The sequence below is a fragment of the Schistocerca cancellata genome, chromosome 3 (assembly GCF_023864275.1).
Source record: "Schistocerca cancellata isolate TAMUIC-IGC-003103 chromosome 3, iqSchCanc2.1, whole genome shotgun sequence".
NCBI classification, from domain to species: domain Eukaryota; kingdom Metazoa; phylum Arthropoda; class Insecta; order Orthoptera; family Acrididae; genus Schistocerca; species Schistocerca cancellata.
In genome coordinates, this window is record NC_064628.1 from 520,155,328 (window position 1) to 520,175,959 (window position 20,632).

Genomic DNA, 20,632 nt, shown 5'->3' on the forward strand with positions numbered 1-20,632 from the left:
TCCACGAAAAGCTGTCTGCTTTTATTACATTCACTTCCACGTTGTATTGTATTGTATGGAGCCGGGGACCTAGAAAAGACTGAGAGTCTTTGCCCCGCCGTACCCTCAGTGGTGCACAAACCCACAACAGGCCACAGCAGTCTACCCACCCCACCGCCGCCCCACACCGAACCCAGGGTTATTGTGCGTTTCGGCCCCCAGTGGACCCCTCCGGGAACGTCTCATACCAGATGAGGGTAGCCCCAAATGTTTGTGTGGTGTTTATTCTTGCGAGGAAACGGTGTCAGGGCAGCAACCGCCGACACGCTTAGGTAGACGGAAAACCGCCTTAAGAAGCAACCACAGGCTTGCCGGCACACCGGACCTCGACACTAACCCGCGGGGCGTATTTGTGCTGCGGACCGGCGTGCCTTCCCGACCGGGTAGAAGAGCGTTAGACCGCGCGGCTAGCCGAGGGGGCAACTTCCACGCTAGTCCAAACCACAAAGAATAGTTCTGTTGCCATGCGCTGCTCACTGTTATCTAGAATTTCCGACATAAATTAGTGTCTACATCGCTGATGGTTTGCCTACAAATCTGATTTTCACAAACATCTGTTTTTCTGAAAAGTTTCTGGCTGTACTTTGGGTCGTTATGTTCCTCAGTGCTTCATTTAGTTTCTGCAGCTGCACTTCGAAGCGAGTTACCAAAGTAACACCGGCAGCCTGTAAGAGGTCAGGTGTAAGTAGCTGCGTCACTTTTGCTTTTATTTCAAGACAAGGAGCACTGAAAAGCTTCCCATAGGCTCTTATGGGCAAACACACAGCGCTACTACAACCTCCGAAAACACTTTTAACAAGAAAGAAGAAGAATCTGCCAAGAAAACAGCAATAAGCGAGTACACAGCTTTGTTTAACACCACTCTTAGTGGGTGACAACTTGCTGTTTAAACATATGGTAAGTTGTATGTTCTGTAATATGTGATAATAACCAGGAGATTAGGAAGATAACCTACACTCCTGGAAATTGAAATAAGAACACCGTGAATTCATTGTCCCAGGAAGGGGAAACTTTATTGACACATTCCTGGGGTCAGATACATCACATGATCACACTGACAGAACCACAGGCACATAGACACAGGCAACAGAGCATGCACAATGTCGGCACTAGTACAGTGTATATCCACCTTTCGCAGCAATGCAGGCTGCTATTCTCCCATGGAGACGATCGTAGAGATGCTGGATGTAGTCCTGTGGAACGGCTTGCCATGCCATTTCCACCTGGCGCCTCAGTTGGACCAGCGTTCGTGCTGGACGTGCAGACCGCGTGGGACGACGCTTCATCCAGTCCCAAACATGCTCAATGGGGGACAGATCCGGAGATCTTGCTGGCCAGGGTAGTTGACTTACACCTTCTAGAGCACGTTGGGTGGCACGGGATACATGCGGACGTGCATTGTCCTGTTGGAACAGCAAGTTCCCTTGCCGGTCTAGGAATGGTAGAACGATGGGTTCGATGACGGTTTGGATGTACCGTGCACTATTCAGTGTCCCCTCGACGATCACCAGTGGTGTACGGCCAGTGTAGGAGATCGCTCCCCACACCATGATGCCGGGTGTTGGCCCTGTGTGCCTCGGTCGTATGCAGTCCTGATTGTGGCGCTCACCTGCACGGCGCCAAACACGCATACGACCGTCATTGGCACCAAGGCAGAAGCGACTCTCATCGCTGAAGACGACATGTCTTCATTCGTCCCTCCATTCACGCCTGTCGCGACACCACTGGAGGCGAGCTGCACGATGTTGGGGCGTGAGCGGAAGACGGCCTAACGGTGTGCGGGACCGTAGCCCAGCTTCATGGAGACGGTTGCGAATGGTCCTCGCCGACACCCCATGAGCAACAGTGTCCCTAATTTGCTGGGAAGTGGCGGTGCGGTCCCCTACGGCACTGCGTAGGATCCTACGGTCTTGGCGTGCATCCGTGCGTCGCTGCGGTCCGGTCCCAGGTCGACGGGCACGTGCACCTTCCGCTGACCACTGGCGACAACATCGATGTACTGTGGAGACCTCACGCCCCACGTGTTGAGCAATTCGGCGGTACGTCCACCCGGCCTCCCGCATGCCCACTATACGCCCTCGCTCCAAGTCCGTCAACTGCACATACGGTTCACGTCCACGCTGTCGCGGCATGCTACCAGTGTTAAAGACTGCGATGGAGCTCCGTATGCCACGGCAAACTGGCTGACACTGACGGCGGCGGTGCACAAATGCTGCGCAGCTAGCGCCATTCGACGGCCAACACCGCGGTTCCTGGTGTGTCCGCTGTGCCGTGCGTGTGATCATTGCTTGTACAGCCCTCTCGCAGTGTCCGGAGCAAGTATGGTGGGTCTGACACACCGACGTCAATGTGTTCTTTTTTCCATTTCCAGGAGTGTATCTTATGATGACCCCTGAAGACTAAGCTTTGGAATAGTCAGAAGCTGTTGCCAAATGGATTAATGCGAAAAGAGATGGCTTCTGTTGTTCGTGAAACTTTTCGTAAAGCTGACAAACGGAAAAGATCACGTCCATAGTAGTTCAGCGTGCTGGAGGAAGATCGTGTAAGGGCAGAGACTCGTGCAAAGACCTTTCCGCGATGTCGTGGTAAAGCGGTCACGGTGTTGAACTGTAAAGTGGACGAGCAGAGTTCAAAACTCCCTCCTCACATTTATTTTAATTTCTTTTTCACAGCATGATGAACGTCCGTCCGGTCACTCAAGTGTTTGTTCTCTTTCTGTCTTTCTGTAGTCTTGGCAGTTGTCATACTATGCATTGAGTATATAATGTGGGAACGTGATGAATAGCTCGAGCAGGCGAGATACTACGTAGACGCCTCACAGAAATGAAAACAACAAATAAACGGGTGAGAACTATTTACAACAAAGGAATTCAAGAGCCAAAACTTCCGAAACGGAACCCAATTTCAAAAACGTTAAAAACATATGTTTTGACAGAGCACAGAGAAGCTGTGTGATTGTGAAACTGTTCCCTTCATTTATTGCAGCTTATGTGACAAACAATTATGTGATCATCATTTTTTTGGGAGTGATCACATTCACATTCATACGAACACCCAAATCGGGCAAAGAGGCGTATCTCACTCACTTACTAGGCATACGTACAAATTAGGTGCATCGGTAAGAGATCCCTACCATATGATACACGTACGGTCACAAATGCCGTGTATGACACACCAAATGTGTTCTTCGGTGGAGGATTCGGTTGACTTGTCGCCTAGTCATCAAATAGAACGAACAGCGAAAAAAAAAGTAGTGGCATGAGGGAGGCTTCAACATGGCTCGTCTGCTTGGCAGTCCAACATCTTGAGCACTTAACCCCACCACGCCGTTCCTCTCTCTAATTGTTTTATAATGCACATTTTGCCCTTGGACCGTTCACTGTTTTTTTTTGTTTTTTTTGTTTTTTTTTTTTTTTACAGTTCAGTATACATTCTTCCTGTTGTTGTGCTTGATCCTTGTTCAGTCTTTGACCTTTGTCAGCAGAAAAATTCGTCGTTAGCTGTTGAAACTATCTATTAAATTTATCCCTCCTTTCAAAAGAGTCTAGGAAATGCTGGAAAACGCGGGTTTTACACATTTTTCACTGGGGCTCTCCAGTACCTATGTTGTCATAGATTTGCTAAATTTCTCAACAGTTGTTGTTGAGTCTAGCTCTTCAATAACTGCCGAGTGTGTGAGGGCATGAACGGATTTTCTGTTACTTAGTTCTGAATGGCACACTGTCAAGACATGCCCTGCTCAACGAACCAACTGCTTGCCCTAGTCAGTAATACCATCAGCTTTCTCGAATTATTGAGCAACAGTCTCCCGGGTTATGGCGTAGAGTTGATGATGTAGTCTCAAGTACGGAACAGTCACCGTGCTGCCTCGGTTAAGTACTGGCATTTTCCTTGTATAAATAACTTTTACCTACTTTCTCTTATGAAATCTTTATCAGGGCGCCTCCTGGAAGCATGCAGTGTCTACATACATACGCTGAAATTTCCGATCTACGATAGCCATTTACCAAACCACTTTTTTCGATATTTTCAGTGGGTCAGAGAGACGTAGCTCTCACATTCCACGACGGAACGCGAAATAGTGTAGCGTTCTACATACTTTCGTGTCCCTTATTTGGTTTGCCTGCGGTTTCATATCATCTTAATTACTTATACCCACTCATACTTTCGACATCCAGTAAAACAGAAAGAAAGTGACGGGGCAGTACCTCATTACAATTCTAGGTGATCAGTATATACAATCTCATTCATCAAAACCCTATTATACCGATAACGGTACCTACTTTAATATATGCTTTCTTTATATATTTCTGTTGTTTGCCAGACAAAATTAGTTTCCTTGATAATATCACATTTGTTTCTTTCTGGCAGTTATCTACACTGATTGTTGTATGAAAGTGTTTCAGTATTGCTGTCGATTGGATATAATGCTTAGTAGGCTATATTACTTAGTTTATTTATTTGAGCCCACTTTACTTGGCATATAACAATCCGTTCATTATTTGTCCAAGTATTTACCTGGCTGTAAGGAATTAAATAAACCAGTCGTGGTTAATTTAGTAAGCAATATGTATGAAAGCGTCAAAATGTATTAATAACGAATAAAAAAAGAAGCACGAACATAAATTTACTGCAAAAAAATAGAGTAAAAATATCAGCACCCAACATAACCATTACATTAGAAAATTGTTGCAGTATCTCAGAATTATATTTGTCTCATTAGGTTACCCTCCATTCAGAAGGCTGTTGCACGCAGCGACTGTTGTATTGCCTTGTAAATAGTAGATTTCAACTATCAGTCGTCCTTTTTAAATTTTATTGTCAGATCTAGATTTCAGCTAGAAACTAGCCATTCTCAATGCACTATCGTGATAGTGCATTGAGAATGGGTAGTTTCTGGCTGAAATCTAGATCTGCCAATAAAATTTCAAAAGGACGACTGATAGCTGAAATCTATCATTTACAAGTTATGTTTGTCTCTCATTTTCCTCATGACAATGCCTCTGATACTGTGCAGCTGTCTGTTTTCGAAGGCCATTGTTTTTATTTAAAGGTCGTTGTATACATACGGGAGCTTAGTAAAAAATCTTTATAGATTTTGCTGTGAATTCGTGCTTCTGCGTCGTAACTGGGGAGGCAGCAGATCCCGGTATTGCTTGAAGTGTCACGTCCGTGCATACCGATCCGGTAAGACGTGCCACGGTACGCAAGCTGCGCTGTTTTGTAAATTTTTTTATCTGGCCGTGGAGGCAGATGTCTACGAATATCTGCAGCGTGACAAAAATCCTGGAACATATTACTGTCTCGTGACTGTCGTATGGAACGCTATAAGGAGACTTGATTAAAGCTAGATGGAAACAGGCGCAATTCCAAAAACAATTGTACCGTCTTCTGGCGTTCTGCTTTCTTAAAAAACAATCTGCATCTACATCTGCATGGTTACTCTGCAATTTACACTTAAGTGCCTGGCAGAGGGTTCATCGAACCATTTTCGTACTACTTCTCTACCATTCCTCTCTCGAATGGCGTGTGGGAAAAAGGAACACCTAAACCTATCCCTTCGAGCTCTGATTTCTTTTATTTTATTATGACGGTCATTTCTCCCTACGTAGGTGGGTGTCGACAAAATATTTTCGCATTCGGAAGAGAAAGTTGGTGATTGAAATTTCGTAAATAGATCTCGCCCCAAAGAAAACCGCCTTTGTTTCAATGACTGCCACCCCAACTCGCGTATCGCATCAGTGACACTCTCACCCCTATTGCGCGATAACACGAAACAGGCTGCCCTTCTTTGCACTTTCTCGATGTCCTCAGTCAAGCCTACCTGGTAAGGATCCCACACTGCACAGCAATAGTCCAGCAGAGGACGGACAAGTGTAATGTATGCTGTCTCTTTAGTGGGTTTGTCGCAACTTCTAAGTGTTCTGCCAACAAAGCGCAGACGTTTGTTTCGCCTTCCCCACAATATTATGTATGTGGTTTTTCCACCATTTTGTTCCGTTAAGTGCGACGTATTGAGTTCTGTCTGCAATGAAGTCTGGAATCCAGTCGCAAATCTGGCCCAATACTAGGTAAGCTCACTTTTTTTTTCACTAAGCGTCAGTGTGCGACGATGTCTGATGCCTTTCGGATGTCAAGGAAAACGAATCAACCTATGCGCTTTTGTCTACAGCGCTATAGGTTTGACGGAGGGACAGAGCGAGCTGAGTTGCGCAATATCTCCACTGGCGGAATTGTTGTTGATTTTTATGAGGAGATTATCGTTCTTCTTTGGTTCTCCCCTGACAGCAGAGGTATCTTCCTGCAGGATCGCTGTCCAAGTTACGAGGCCATAATGGTGCTGCAATGGTTTGAGGATGTTGGTAATGAACTTATGTTGATGTCTTGGCCATCAAATTCGGCTTATCTGAACTCGACGAAGCACATCCGGGACGCTCCCCGGCGGGAGGTGGACCAACATGCTATCAAGCAAGTTGTCTTCAAATTTTGACTCATCAGTGTACGAGGGTCGTTCAGTAAGCAAATCAACACATTTTTTTCGGCGAATTTCGGTTCAAAAATTCGGAATTTGCTGTGAGACATAGTGCCATATTCCCGCTTGAGTCCCTATATTTTCATGGAGTTCAAATAGGTGGCAGCGCTACACGTAGCCTTAAAAACAACGGAGGTGGGTTCCAATGAGAGAGCTAACACTGAGTTTCCTTTGGCTGAAAACCAGAGCATTGCCGATATTCATGGGCCTTTGCAGAGTGTCTACGGAGACCTGGCAATGACTAAAAGCACGCTGAATCGTCGGGGAAGGGTCTGTCGTCTCTGTCGTCATCGTAACAATGTCACGCAAACCTGTCCGATCTCAGGCGAGCCGGTTGGTCGCAGACATGTGTGTCTCCTGCAATACTGGAACGTGCGGACACACTCACTCCAGGTGATCGGTGGTTCGGAGTCAAATTCTTCTTCTCCATGACAACGCGAAGCCCCACACAAGTCTGCGCAACCGAGAGGTGCTCAAAAATCTTCATTGGACTCTTATACCTCACCCACCCTACAGCCCGGATCTCACAGCTTCTGACTTCCACGTGCTTGGCCCCATGAAGAATGCACTTCGCGAGAAACGGTACGTGGGTGATGTGGAGGTTACTGATGCAGAAAGACGTTGCCTCCGATGTCGACCAATAGAGTGAAACCATGCTGGCATACAGGCCCTCCCAGTAAGGAATCGTAAGACAGTCGAACTGAACAGAGACTATGTTGAAAAGTAGGGTTTGGTAGCCAAAAGTGTATGGAGTAATATGTTATACTCCAATCCTTAACAAAAAAAGCTGCTTTCAGAAAAAGATATGTTACTTTACTTATTGAACGCCCGTCGTAATATACGAGCTTGAGCGGAAAAGTACTGCCTCTGAATGTTCTCTGTGAAAGCTCGTAAAGCTTTTTAAATAAAACAAACGTTATTAACATCCGACATCTTTATTTCCAGAAACAGATTTTCACTCTGCAGCGGAGTGTGCGCTGATATGAAACTTCCTGGCAGATTAAAACTGTTTGCCGGACCGAGACTCGAACGGGTAGAGCACTTGCCTGCGAAAGGCAAAGGTCCCGAGTTCGAGTCCCGGTCCGGCACACAGTTTTAATCTGCCAGGAAGTTTGACATCTTTATTATTCACGTATACATATTTGCATCTCTCTTCCTCAAAAAGAGCTCCTATTTGTAGCATGTAAAATGGTGGTGTGCAACGTAGCTGCGTCGGTGTGTGAGAGACAGCGTGCTGCAGTCGATTTTCGAATTCGAAGAGTTCGTTCAGACATGGATCACCCTCACTATAAGCATGGCACTGTCAGACCACACACGAGGGCTGCGAAATTTGTAACAATACGATGCTTTGTGTTCACTATCATCCATCATCCTCCACACACGCCCGCATCCGATTATCACCTGTTTCGAAAGATTAATGAACGTCTCCGAGGACTTCACTTTTACAATGATGAAGCGGTGAAGCAGAGGTGAGGTTGTAGCTCCGTCAACAAAGTCAAACATGGTACAGCGACGGTGTGAACGAACTTGTCTCTCATTGCGAGACATGTGTTCGTCGACAGAGTGACTAGGCTGAGAACTAAACAAGTAGACCTGAAGAATAAATTTACAGAATGTTAAGATTGTTTGCTTTACATAAAAAGCTGTAAGAGTTTTCACATAGCAAATTCGAAGCCATTACTTTTTATCGCGCCCCCGTACGTACATGGTGCTATTTAAAACGGGATTTTAGCAGGTTATCTAACACCTGTCGAATTTTTTATCAGGCGACTGAGGAATTCACGGTCGGACGAATTTAAACGTGTTTCAAAATTACAGAGACCCGAGCACTGGTAGATTGTCGGTGAAACGAGATAATGCACGTGACGGTCATAATGCCTTGCTGAAGCGCGCTGTGAATTGAGTGCGCTAATGAACACTGAGAGCAGCAGCAGCAGCAGTAATTCTGTTTTCACAAAAAACCGTTAAACACTACATAATAGCTTTAACTGCTGGAGTTATAACTGCAACGGGCCGACATCGTTACTGAGAGCCAGGAGTGATCATAGCCGGCGTTTGTCTGACGTTAATTGCTAATAACCCAGAGAGAGAGAGAGAGAGAGAGAGAGAGAGAGAGAGAGAGGAAAGTAGTAGATGGGAGCGATAATGAAGGAGTTATTCTGGATTCATAAGCTGAAGATTGTTCAGGGTGGTTAAGAAGGGTAGCACGGAATACACTCAGCATTCAAAGTAGCAGATGCAATCTGTAAAACACATATTCTTATTTTCCAGATAGTTTTAAGAAATAACGATTAACTGATGCAAAATGAAGTAGGGAAGAATTCCAACAATTTTCAGACTTTGGTCTCTGTAAAATGGAAATTTAATTGACTGTCTTATTCAATTTTAGCTAATGGTATTCGCATTTTATGTGTTTTTCTGTAATTACGAAAATTACTCTGAAAATTTAAAGTTTTCCACATCTGAAAACCCCACTGAAATTTAAAAGCTTAGCAATGGAGAAAATCTTGTGAACACCGTATTTAGTCGTCTACCTTTTACATTATTGAATTTTTTGAAAGGTATATGTGTCTAGAACGTTGGAACGAAAAGGTTTTTTAACTTGTGCGTTTCACGAGTTTCTACAGCCCATTGTTCGAAGCCGTGTCACGACCGTAGTGGGACGCTCTCAATCGGAGACGCCCGGCTAAGGTAGAAAACTTGTCGTGCCGTGACGCACTTGCACAAAATGTTTTATATCGCAGTATTCATGCAAACATATTCCCCGAAAAATGTGACGAACAACGTTTGCAGGCTGCCGAACGCAGCGTACCCAGCTCACCCAGATCTGCTTTTCTCGCCAAGGAGAACGAGGGAATTGCTCTCCAGGAACAGTTTGAGTTAGAGGAAGGGTTGATATACGGTCCTGGAATTGCAGACTAAACGTAAGTAGCGAAAGCACTTTGTCAAATTTTGGTCAAAAGTGGGAAAAAAGTAATTTTTGGTCCATCGTATTGGATTAGCTATTCTGAATTTTGGAAATCTACCTTCAGTTTTGTGTTCGGCGACATAAAAAATATGTAACATGCAGTTTTTATGCAAATTGAACTAATAATACATACAAAAGTTTTCCCTAAACTTTAAACGGGTTTTGCAGGAGAAGCGATTAGTCAAAACTGCGTGCAGCATGAAATAATAATGGTTCAAATGGCTCTGAGCACTATGGGACTTAACTACTGTGGTCATCAGTCCCCTAGACCTCAGAACTACTTAAACCTAACTAACCTAAGGACATCACACATATCCATGCCCGAGGCAGGATTCGAACCTGCGACCGTAGCAGTCGCGCGGTTCCGGACTGCGCGCCTAGAACCGCTAGACCACCGCGGCCGGCGAAATAGTAATGGTTCAACCTGTTAACCTCTACCTTTGGCCCGCGAAAGTAAACGTTTTTCTTGGGAGCTTATACCGTAATACATGAAATATGTTAATATTAACTATTCTTGTAGGGGGATAAAGAGAGAAACAAACCCTCAAAAATCGAATTCAGCCGCGCCTGGTAGCCGCGCGGTCTGAAGCGCCTTGCCACGTTTTGCACGTTCCCCCCGTCGGAGGTTCGAGTTCTGCCTCGGGCATGGGTGTGTGTATTGTCCTTAGCGTAAGTTAGTTTACGTTAGATTAGGTAGTGAGTAAGCCTAGGGGCCAATGACCTCATCAGTTTTGTCCCGTAGGAACTTACCACAAATTTTCAAAAATCGAATTCAGAGAGAGTTAGCACCATATCGTTAGGTTTAAGGTTATTTCATGGTGGTTAGGTAGAAGCACCCATAAATTTAATGCAGTGTCGATCAATGATATCGATTTTTGACCTCAGATAACTCCTGAGGGGCTACACTACACGGAGTCTGCGTACTGCAAACTCGCAGGGCCTTGATCAATTCATAATTATGGGCACCATTTTCTTTGTACTGAAAACCTGAAATAAGTTCAAGAAATAATCAATAATAGCCCCCAAACAGATCCTTTGAATGTCTTTTCACTGTCACAAAAAAATTCCAAACTTTGCCCAATTTTTGCTCATTTGAATGAGAACCTAGCCTTACGGAGAAGTACGAGTATTATGAAAACCAAGTTAAAAGTCAAATACTAAGTTCTTGTTTTCAAGGGAGACAAAATTGTTAAGACATTAATGAATCTCAGTTTATTTGCAAATATCACACGTTCCGAGGTAAAAGACTCCTCTCAAACGACAAGATGGTTCACGACCGACGAAACGTGGTTTATTCAGCCACTACATATAGGGCACTAACGACCCGGCCCGACTTCGCACGGGTAACATTAAGTACCTCTACGCCACACGGCTTGACTGGCGTAGCGTATTTTGTTTCGGGCCACGATTAAAATAAAGAGAACAAGGTTAAGTAAGTTAATATCATCGCTTTCATATGACGTACGATATGCAAGCAGTGCAGGCCAGGGAAGTTGTCTGGTGGCACTAACGTTACGTGTTCCATATTGAAGTGGCGTTTAGAGTGACTGACGTCTTATGGCAATGATGGAAACTCATCGTGATGTAATTAATACGTTGACAACCTATGTAAATGTTGCATGTGAATCACGGGTGAACGTATGTGTGAGTGGTTAATTATGTATCGAAGGCTGGCTGATGCAGCACATTAAAAGAAAAAAAATAAGAAAATACACGCATGATCCACATGTTCAGCACTATACTTGTGGACCTTAGCACTCACTGGGATGCAACGGTGCGACTCATTGCCATAATTCGTCGACGTGGATTCTTTATGACAGACTTCTTCACCGTGCCACGCTAAGAATCACGTCCTCATGTAGATTTGGTGCAAGCTAAGTTGCGCTGCAGAAATAAGACATTGTACGTAAAGGAAGCAAAGTTACTGAAGCGCCTTTTCGGAAAACGTTTTACTTGAAGCGTAAAAAACAAGACAAAATAGAAAGCTACATACTTTGGATTTGCATGTTTTTTCGCTATGCAGTTGTTCTTAAAATGTTTCCAGGGAAACTATCGGTTACAAATATTTGATTATTCCAAATTATAAGTCTCATGTCACAGCCTGATGATGAGGTAGTTATTTTTTCGTTATTGGTCATATAACTCTTCAAAGTTGAGTAACTGACTGCCCGTTGTTCGAAGATTTGCAGTAAATTAAGAGTGCGAATTGCGACTGAGGAGTCCAATCCACGTTTCGGTTCTGGCGAATCTTCACATCAATGAGAGGTGAATGAAAGGCAGAATGAAAGGTAACTGACCATTCCGGGATCCGATCCTGCTACCTTTCGGGCCCTGTCTAACGCTCTACCACTACTTCTTCTTTTCTCTCGATTTTGTTCGTCAATGTTCTAATCATTTGGTCTGGGCGGACGTCAGAGGACACCCATTAAAGCCCATCACTGAATATTTCACTCAGTTTTTTGACCGAACACACTGAGCTATCATGCCTGCAAACCACTCAATCACAGGAGATGCGAATTTGGTCACGCTGTTTGCTAACTGAACGCAATACTGCACTCTCGAGCTACGACCGCTGTTCGGTAGGTGGGAAAACTTAAATTTAATTTATCGAATTCAGACATTTTGTACGACATTTTTATAAACTGTACACAAAATCTTCCTCGCGAAACAGTTATGTATTAGTGAAAACCGGATCTAAATCCTTAGTTCCTGAGTTAACTGCACATACAGCCGGACGGTAGGAGGCGACTTCAGTTGCACCTGACATAATAATCTATAATTGAAGAACTAACCATATGTTCGAAGTAGCCTTAGTATATTCAATATCACTTAAATATGAAGAACTTCCATTATTCACAAATGTAGCACAAAACACAATCTCATTTCTGACAACAAAATTGGAGAAAATGACAGAAACTGTTTGTGGCGTTCCACCGTCCGCATTCCTTCATCTGATTCTAACATCAGTCACTAAACTGAAGTACCCCTCAAAACTCACTACCTGTTCCTACGGATAGCATCAAAAAATGGCTCTGAGCACTATGGGACTCAACTGCTGAGGTCATTAGTCCCCTAGAACTTAGAACTAGTTAAACCTAACTAACCTAAGGACATCACAAACATCCATGCCCGAGGCAGGTTTCGAACCTGCGACCGTAGCGGTCTTGTGGTTCCAGACTGCAGCGCCTTTAACCGCACGGCCACTTCGGCCGGCTACGGATAGTATCATCTAGGTATAAAACTCTCCCCTAAAATACAAAACCGATATGCTATTAGTGTATGAGGTGGCGAAGAAAACAATCTGTGAGTCGAACGGTGACAAAATTTGTACATCCGCACTTTTTTTACTATTATTATCGTTATGTACTAGGATTGCGTTACTGAATATTGTTCGGATTTAAGTATTTGCAATAAAGGCTACAGTCTTACTGGAAAGTTTCCCTTGGATCGTCAATCTGCGATCATATCTACACTTGTTTCGTGCAGAAAAGTTTTAAGTTCCACTTTATATTCAACAATCATCCTGCGGAGAGAACGTAAGTTATCTTACTGTGGTGTCAGATTGCCTATCAAGCGTTGCATAAGCACAAGCTCCACTCCATTCGTTGCTATGTGTTACCGTCTTTAAATGGATTCAAGAAGAGTTTTCACCCACACAAATTACTACGACGTTCCATAACTGATGGAATACGGAATGTTCCAATGAATGCCTCACAAAGGAAATACAAGTTTCTTTAATTTCCCTCGAGAGTTCGCAACTTTCATTCCCGGTCGTGATCCCTCTCCAGACCTTTCATCTGTGTCAACGTATAGGTCGGTTAGTAGTTGACGCGGATTTGATACGTAGGTGCAATATTAGGAAAGTTTACCTACCGTCATTATACGATGCCTAGCAAAAGAAAAAAAAAAGTGAAACATCCAGAAGAGGAGGCGAAAACGAAATGAAATTTCGCGAGTTGAGAGTGTGTATAATGTTATTTCGGTGATTACAAAATCGAATAAAAGTGACCTTGGCAGTAGGAGCCTGCTTGTTATTACGACGTTGAACCCGCTCTGATCTGGTCTCATGCACTGATTCGGTTGGGAAGTGTGCCGTACAGCCGTTGTTTCCTCTCCTGAGGCAAGTTGGCAACCAACTGTCCTAACTGATCCTTGATATTCAGTATACTGGCACTTAGACAGTGTTGGCGCCCAAGTTGGTCACACATCTGTTCTCTGGGGGACAGATGTGGTGATCTTGCTCGCTACGGGAGTACCCCAGCATCACGGAGACAGTTTATTGAGACACGTGCCCTGTATCGACGAGCATTGTCCTGTTGAAAATTGACACCACAATACTGTCGGACGAGAGGTAACACACGAGGGCGCAGAACGTCCGTAACGTACCGTTGTGTCGTCAGAGTCCCCTCAGTCACTGCTATCCGTGATCTGATGTCACTCCTGACCGTTCCTCACACCATGACATCAGGAGTTATACAGTTGTGCCTCTGCAAAACATTGGAAGAACGGGAAATCTTTCCAGGAAGCAGCCATACTCGTTGACATTCGTCATTCTCGGTAATGCCGAACCGCGATTCATCGTTGAACACGCCACAGTGCACTTCGTTAGCAGTCCTTGCTTTCAGGCCACGGCAACACTCCAAACGGAGCTGTCTGTGTTGTGGTGCTAATGATAGACTAAGCACGGGACAGTAATTCCTTGTCCTGCCGCTTCTGCTCTCCGATCAGTGGTACAGGGTGACATGTATGATCGACCACAACTTTGACGACTAGTATGTTGGTCATCACGTTCCCATGTAGTCCAGCATCGGGCCACTGCCACATCCGAATGCCACACAAATCTGCTTATTGTAGGAATCTATCAGTTGGCCAAATGTAGACTCACAATAAGACCCCTTTTAAATAATGACAAGTTCTGTCTCACACGAGTGCCCTTCACAGTGATCACTCAACACCTGACGCTGTCATGGCCGTTACACACCTTGCCAGGCCTGTTAGTAGCACTGAACACCTACATCGTTAATGCTCTCTGATGGCCGATCCACCTGTCAGGGAAAATTTCGGTCGAAATTATTTACGTATCCTCTGATGGTGTCTGCGTGCACGAATTATACTGACATCCGACAATGTATTCTGGGCGCATCACTTTTTTTAGTCAAGCACTGTATTTAGATCATCGCTTCAGAATTATAGATTCTCGAGTCTTACTCAGGCACACGGTTATAAAGTTATTATCACAATGTTTCTTTTAGGTGTCCCTCTTGTATAGTCGCTATTTCTTAGATCATGGTTTTAAGGATAATCGAAATATAGTGAAAGCATAAAATAAGTATAAATCTGATGATAAACCTTATAAAAACAGTCCATCATATCAAATCATCGGTAGATTGAAACAGTACTAAGTTCATTGAGTACTCACCAGTGGCAGACCTGCAGCTGTTTCTACATGCTGCCTTCAACCGACCACTCCGGTCCCTCCTTCACACCTGTGAAACAAATCACAGTTGATGATAACTGCTAGACCGACACAAGGGGAAAATTGACTATATTTTTTTGGATGTCAAATCAAACATCTTTCAGTCGTCTAGTTTCCAAACTTCATTTGGCTACCAGTTTCGGCGATTTACTACGTCATCTTCAGGCTCTGTGTACAGACAACAATGGTACCAGTATAAAACAGATAACCAAAAAAGGGAGCGTACTGCAAGTCTTATATACAGTGGTCATATGTACTAACATAACAGTAAAGGAAGTTACATAAAGATAAATTAAGGAATAAAATAAGAGAATAGTAGCACACTATATTAACTTAAAGTAGTGGGCAAAGTATATACGTCATATTATCGTTAAAATGGAATCTACTAAACGTAGGTCAATATTTCGTGTTAGGCATAAATTATCACGGTATAATGCTAATGCAATGCCCGCAAACAACTGGAGCAAAACAATATTTTCATATACTGACAAGTACAGACTGAACATAAAACATTTGGTTACATGCTGTCATATACTAGTAAAAAATATACCACTCACTGGAGGTAAGCCCCATAAATACCTGTACCATCATATTCCATATACTACTAATAACTAATAAAAGGATAATATAAATATACATCAGTGCAGTTTATCGATCGCAAACTCGTAAGATGCAACTTATTTAATAAAACTGTGAATATAATGTATTATACCGTAACGATCTCCAACAAAAGTAAGTTTGCTGTAAGTTTGCCTTTTCCACATATTTCAATACTTATTTAACAAGTTGCATCTTACGAGTTTGTGATCGATAAACTGCACTGATGTACTTTTATATTCTCCTTTTATTAGTTATTAGTAGTATATGGAACATGATGATGCAGATAGTTGTAGGGCTGACCTCCAGTAAGTGGTATATGTTTTACTAGTACATGACAGCATGTAATAAAATGTGTTGTGTTCAGTCGGTAACCGTCAGTATAGGACTATACTCATTTACTCCAGTTGTTTCACGGGCATTGCATTAGCATTATACCGTGATTATCTATGCATAACATGAAACAAAGACCTCCGTTTAGTAGTTTCCTTTTTTACGATTATATGAGGTATACACTTTGAGTGTATACCTGAGTGTATACCTGAGTTATACAGTGAGTAGCCGTTCTCTTATTTTATTCCTTAATTTATCTGTAACTTTATGTACCTTCCTGTACCGATTAATACTGTTATGTTAGTACATATTACCACTGTATATAAGACTTGCAACACCCCCTTTTTAAGTTATCTATTTCATATTGGTACCATTGTTCTCTAAAAACAGTGCCTGAAGATGGCGTAGTAAATTGCCGAAACTGGTAGCCAAATAAAATAAGTTTGGGAACTATACTGCTGAAAGGTATTTGATTTGACATCCTGTATCGAGCAGCCGATTTCCGCAACCATCTCCGAAAAGATGGACATGCAGTGATTTGACTATATTATTGTCGTTCAGATATGACAAATTAATGTATAAGAAATGTGAGAGATACGGAATAAACTAATTTTATTCTGCTTCTCTGTATGATCCTCTCTCTCATTTTGTATGCGTATCTTTTCTGTTGTTTTAAACCATGTCATAAAATCGAGTGTTTCGGTAATTAATTACCGCTCATTCTCCGGCATAACAGCTGAACGAAACAATTTAAAAAGTGTTATAAACACGTTGCACACGGCCGTCAGATACATGAAAACTTTTGCTTGTCTGTGAATTGGCTCTGTAATCACGCAAGTAGGAATACCTTACGTTTTTTTTAAATTCTAGCAACTGAACTTTTCTTGAAGAGCCTAGATTCTCTCTGTCACAGTGCAGGATGAAAGGACGTAATGGAGGTGTAACACCTCGTTAAGAAACTTTGATCCAACTGGTCTGGCTAGTAGTTACTCGTAAGGGTATCTTGCTAGAGTTACGGTGAAGACAGCAACTATTTAATAAGGGACGTGAGATTAGGGGCTCAGTGCTTCTACTTACAGAGCGGAAACAGCAACCTTCTCTGGTAGGCTTTGTACGTGGAACAGCTGAGTCTACAATCTTTATCTTTCTCAGCGCTGGATAATACTGTCACGGGACATCTAACGTCTTGAATCTCGTAAGAAAAGTTCACGCTGCACTCTAACGCGTGAACAGTTCTGAAGCGGAAACAGAGCCATACCCAGGGACAGTACTGTCCATCTTCTCCCCCCCCCCCCCTTCCGCTCCGAGTAAAAAGTATATATTTTGGCAATTTTTCTACAGATTGAAAAAGTTTTTAATTTTCTAAATATTAGTGGCATTAGCTTGCAATGCGCAGCCCTCTTTCGTGTCGCTTGTTCCTTCAAAATGAGGCGTTCACTTCTCGTCATACCTGCGGTGGTGGAGGACGCTGCCTGGTTGAGTTCTCTAAGTTATTTTAACATTCGATACGCCGGCAGACGCTCAGGTTTCAGAGTAAGTTTCAGCCTGGAGGGAAAAGTAAATTACATATCCCCTCCACCTTTTCCGTTTGCGCATAAATACAATATTGCAGGATCTGTATTGTTTAAAAGTGCGAAGCAGTGTTCTTTCGCACATGCTTGCATGCATGTCCGAAGGAATTTTGCATTGTAATTCGGACTAGCACACGCATTGCAATATCATATTTATCCATCGACACCAGGCAAACAACGTTCAAGTAAAATGTCTCCCCTGTACAGGAATATACAGACTGGATGTACGAGTTCATGTTGAAGACACGTGGTTGATGATATATGGAAGTTTGGGCTGGCCTTGAGTGGTGCTCGGATAGCCAAATGGTAAGGCGATCGCTCGCGATAAGCGGCAAATCTGTGTTGGTGTCCCGACCCGGCACTAATTTTCACTGTTGTCATTCCATAGTACAGCTGCTGGTTGCCCATATTCCCAACTACGAATGCTTTTCTTCTTTTTAGAAGAGAGCTTTCACAATGTTGCTCTGAATACGCCCTTGGGATTTCTGAGGTTTTCAAGGGTACGATCAGTGGTGGCTGGTTATCATGTACTGATGTGCTACAGAACACTGTAAAAATCACTCTGTAATTGTGCCATTTATCTTTGAAAACTATCTTGAAACCGTACTAAGATTACACCGTTTATCTCCGAATGCGAGCCAAAACTGACACGAAAATTACACCCTCTCTCTTTGAATGTATGCTGGTATGCAAATAAAATGAATGAAAACATGTACTGCAGCGCTTTGTCCACGGTAACTAGAAACCAGTATTGAGTGTTAAAATGAAGGTCAGACGCACCATGATCAACTCAGAGAAAGGACAAAGCTGTCGCGTTTTGACTGTGCAAACCTATGAGTGCTATGTTTCTCACAGCACGAGGTCAGTATTTTTCTTTCAAACCGCGTGTAACGTTTTGTGCAGGACTGGAGTGTAACGAATTTTAGAAGAGCAGTTGTCATAATAGCACTATGGGCGAGTGGTGAAGTGTACCGACTGGCAATTTGTCAGCTTTGGCTCGATTGCCGTGCTACCAATATTTCTTAAATTTCATTTTAGTCCTCAGAATTTACTAATTATAAAAATTACGTACATTTAAACACTTAACTTCATATATGCAAAATTTATATATTCAATTTAGCTATGACTTCTACCCCTGTAAATCGAAAGGCTATAAATGTTGGCAAGCGGACGAGTATACGAGGAAATTTTGTATGATCTGCTAAAAAGGCCCTTTTTTGAAACTTCCTGGCAGAGTAAAACTGTGTGCCCGATCGAAACTCGAACTCGGGACCTTTGCCCTCCGCGTGCAAGTGCTATACCAACTGAGCTACCGAAGCACCACTCACTCCCGGTCCTCACAGCTTTACTTCTGCCAGTATCTCGTCTCCTACCTTCTGAACTTTACAGAAGCTCTCCTGCGAACCTTGCAGAACTAGCACTCCTGAAAGAAAGGATACTGCAGACATGGCTTAGCCACAGCCTGGGGGATGTTTCCAGAATGAGATTTTCACTCTGCAGCGGAGTGTGCGCTGATATGAAACTTCCTGGCAAATTAAAACTGTGTGCCCGACCGAGACTCGAACTCGGGACCTTGCCCGCGAAAGGCAAATGTCCCGAGTTCGAGTCTCGGTCGGGCACACAGTTTTAATCTGCCAGGAAGTTTCATGTCAGCGCACACTCCGCTGCAGAGTGAAAATCTCATTCAGGCCCTTTTTTCATTGCATCTTTGGGGCGAAAGTGACATTTAAAGAGTTAGGTGGTATTATCTCAAACGTAAATCTCACAAGAGGGCGTGGGTCGACGCACACAGATCTGGCTCAGACTATGTGAGTAGAAGCAGCTAGATGGCCCTTTAAAGTTACTAGAATATTTCGCCTGAGTAGCCCGTAGGAAAGGTGAAGCACTCTTTAAAGATTTGAGTGTAGAATATATGGGATTTTTGATCGGCAGTTCTCGCAATGGCACGGTAGCCTAGTGGTCAGACACACAGAATGGCCGTTTGTCGGCTTGGTTTCGATTCCAGCTGTTAGTAACTGAGTTTTCTCGTGTACATTATTCCTTACAATATTAAATGATTAATTATAAAATTTAAATACATTCAAACAGTTCGGTTTATGTTCATATGATTAATACCGTCAATTTAGTTTCGATTACTAGCCTTGCAAGTCAAAAAGCTACAGGTCACGAATTTGTACCACATTTGTAAAATTTTGCACGAGTCAGCACTGAGTGCAGTACAGGGATGAAAAGTTATCTACAACTTGTACAGAAACCACATTTCAGGTCGAAGAGTAGAGGGACCTTAAGAGGGTGACAGTATTTGAGGAAGCAGTGACACATGGTTGTAACCTACCCAAATATTGCACAATCTGTGCACAGAGCAAGAAGTAAAGGAAACCAAGGAGAAGTTTGGAATATGTGTTAAGTTCAAATACAAGAAATGAAAAATTTGAGGTTTTTCGTTGACGTAATTCCACCTGGAACTAAGGTCTTTGAAGACCACTTTAACGGATTGTGCTGGCACTTCAAAAGAATTTAGAAGATAAGCATAAATAACATTAAAACAAGGGTAGTGGAGTGTAGTAAAATTATGCAGAAGATGGTGAAGAAAATATATGACAAAATGTGACGCAATGATAGGTGTTACCAAGTTTTGCTATTTAGGTATCAGAACAACTTACACCTGTATAATTAAAGAGAATGTAAAATGTATACAGACAATAGAAAGAAAAGCTATCCGAAACCAGAGAACTGCCTTAACATCGAATGAAAGCTTAACCATTAGAAAGTGTTTTGAAAACATGATTGGAGTGTAGCTTTACATGGAATTGAAATGTGGACGATAAACAATGTAGAGAACAAAAGAATGTAAACTTTTCAAGTATGTTCCAGGAGAAGAACACTAAATATAAGATAGATACATCGATTGAAGAGTTGTTGAATCGAATCGAGGAGAAAAGAATTTAAATGCACGATTTGTCTAAAACATTGGATACTTTCACCGTGCCCCTTCTTAGTCATCAAATTACGAGTATTCTTCATCTCGTTATGGAGAGAAGTGTAAGGTCGTAAAAACTGCAAATGGAAGCAAGGCTTGAATGCAGTGAACAATTTCGGTTGTATGTAGGATCTCT

The 20,632-nt window shown here is 43.0% G+C and overlaps 1 protein-coding gene across 1 annotated transcript in view; it reads right to left on the minus strand.

Annotated features, from left to right (window-relative positions):
- Positions 1 to 20,632, minus strand: part of LOC126175331 (GTP-binding protein Di-Ras1) — a 1,524,693-nt gene that overhangs the window by 1,162,479 nt on the left and 341,582 nt on the right. Inside the window, exon 2 of the mRNA XM_049922048.1 lies at positions 14,959 to 15,025. The gene's annotated coding sequence lies outside the window, so the exon portion shown is untranslated. The remainder of the gene's footprint in view (positions 1 to 14,958; positions 15,026 to 20,632) is intronic.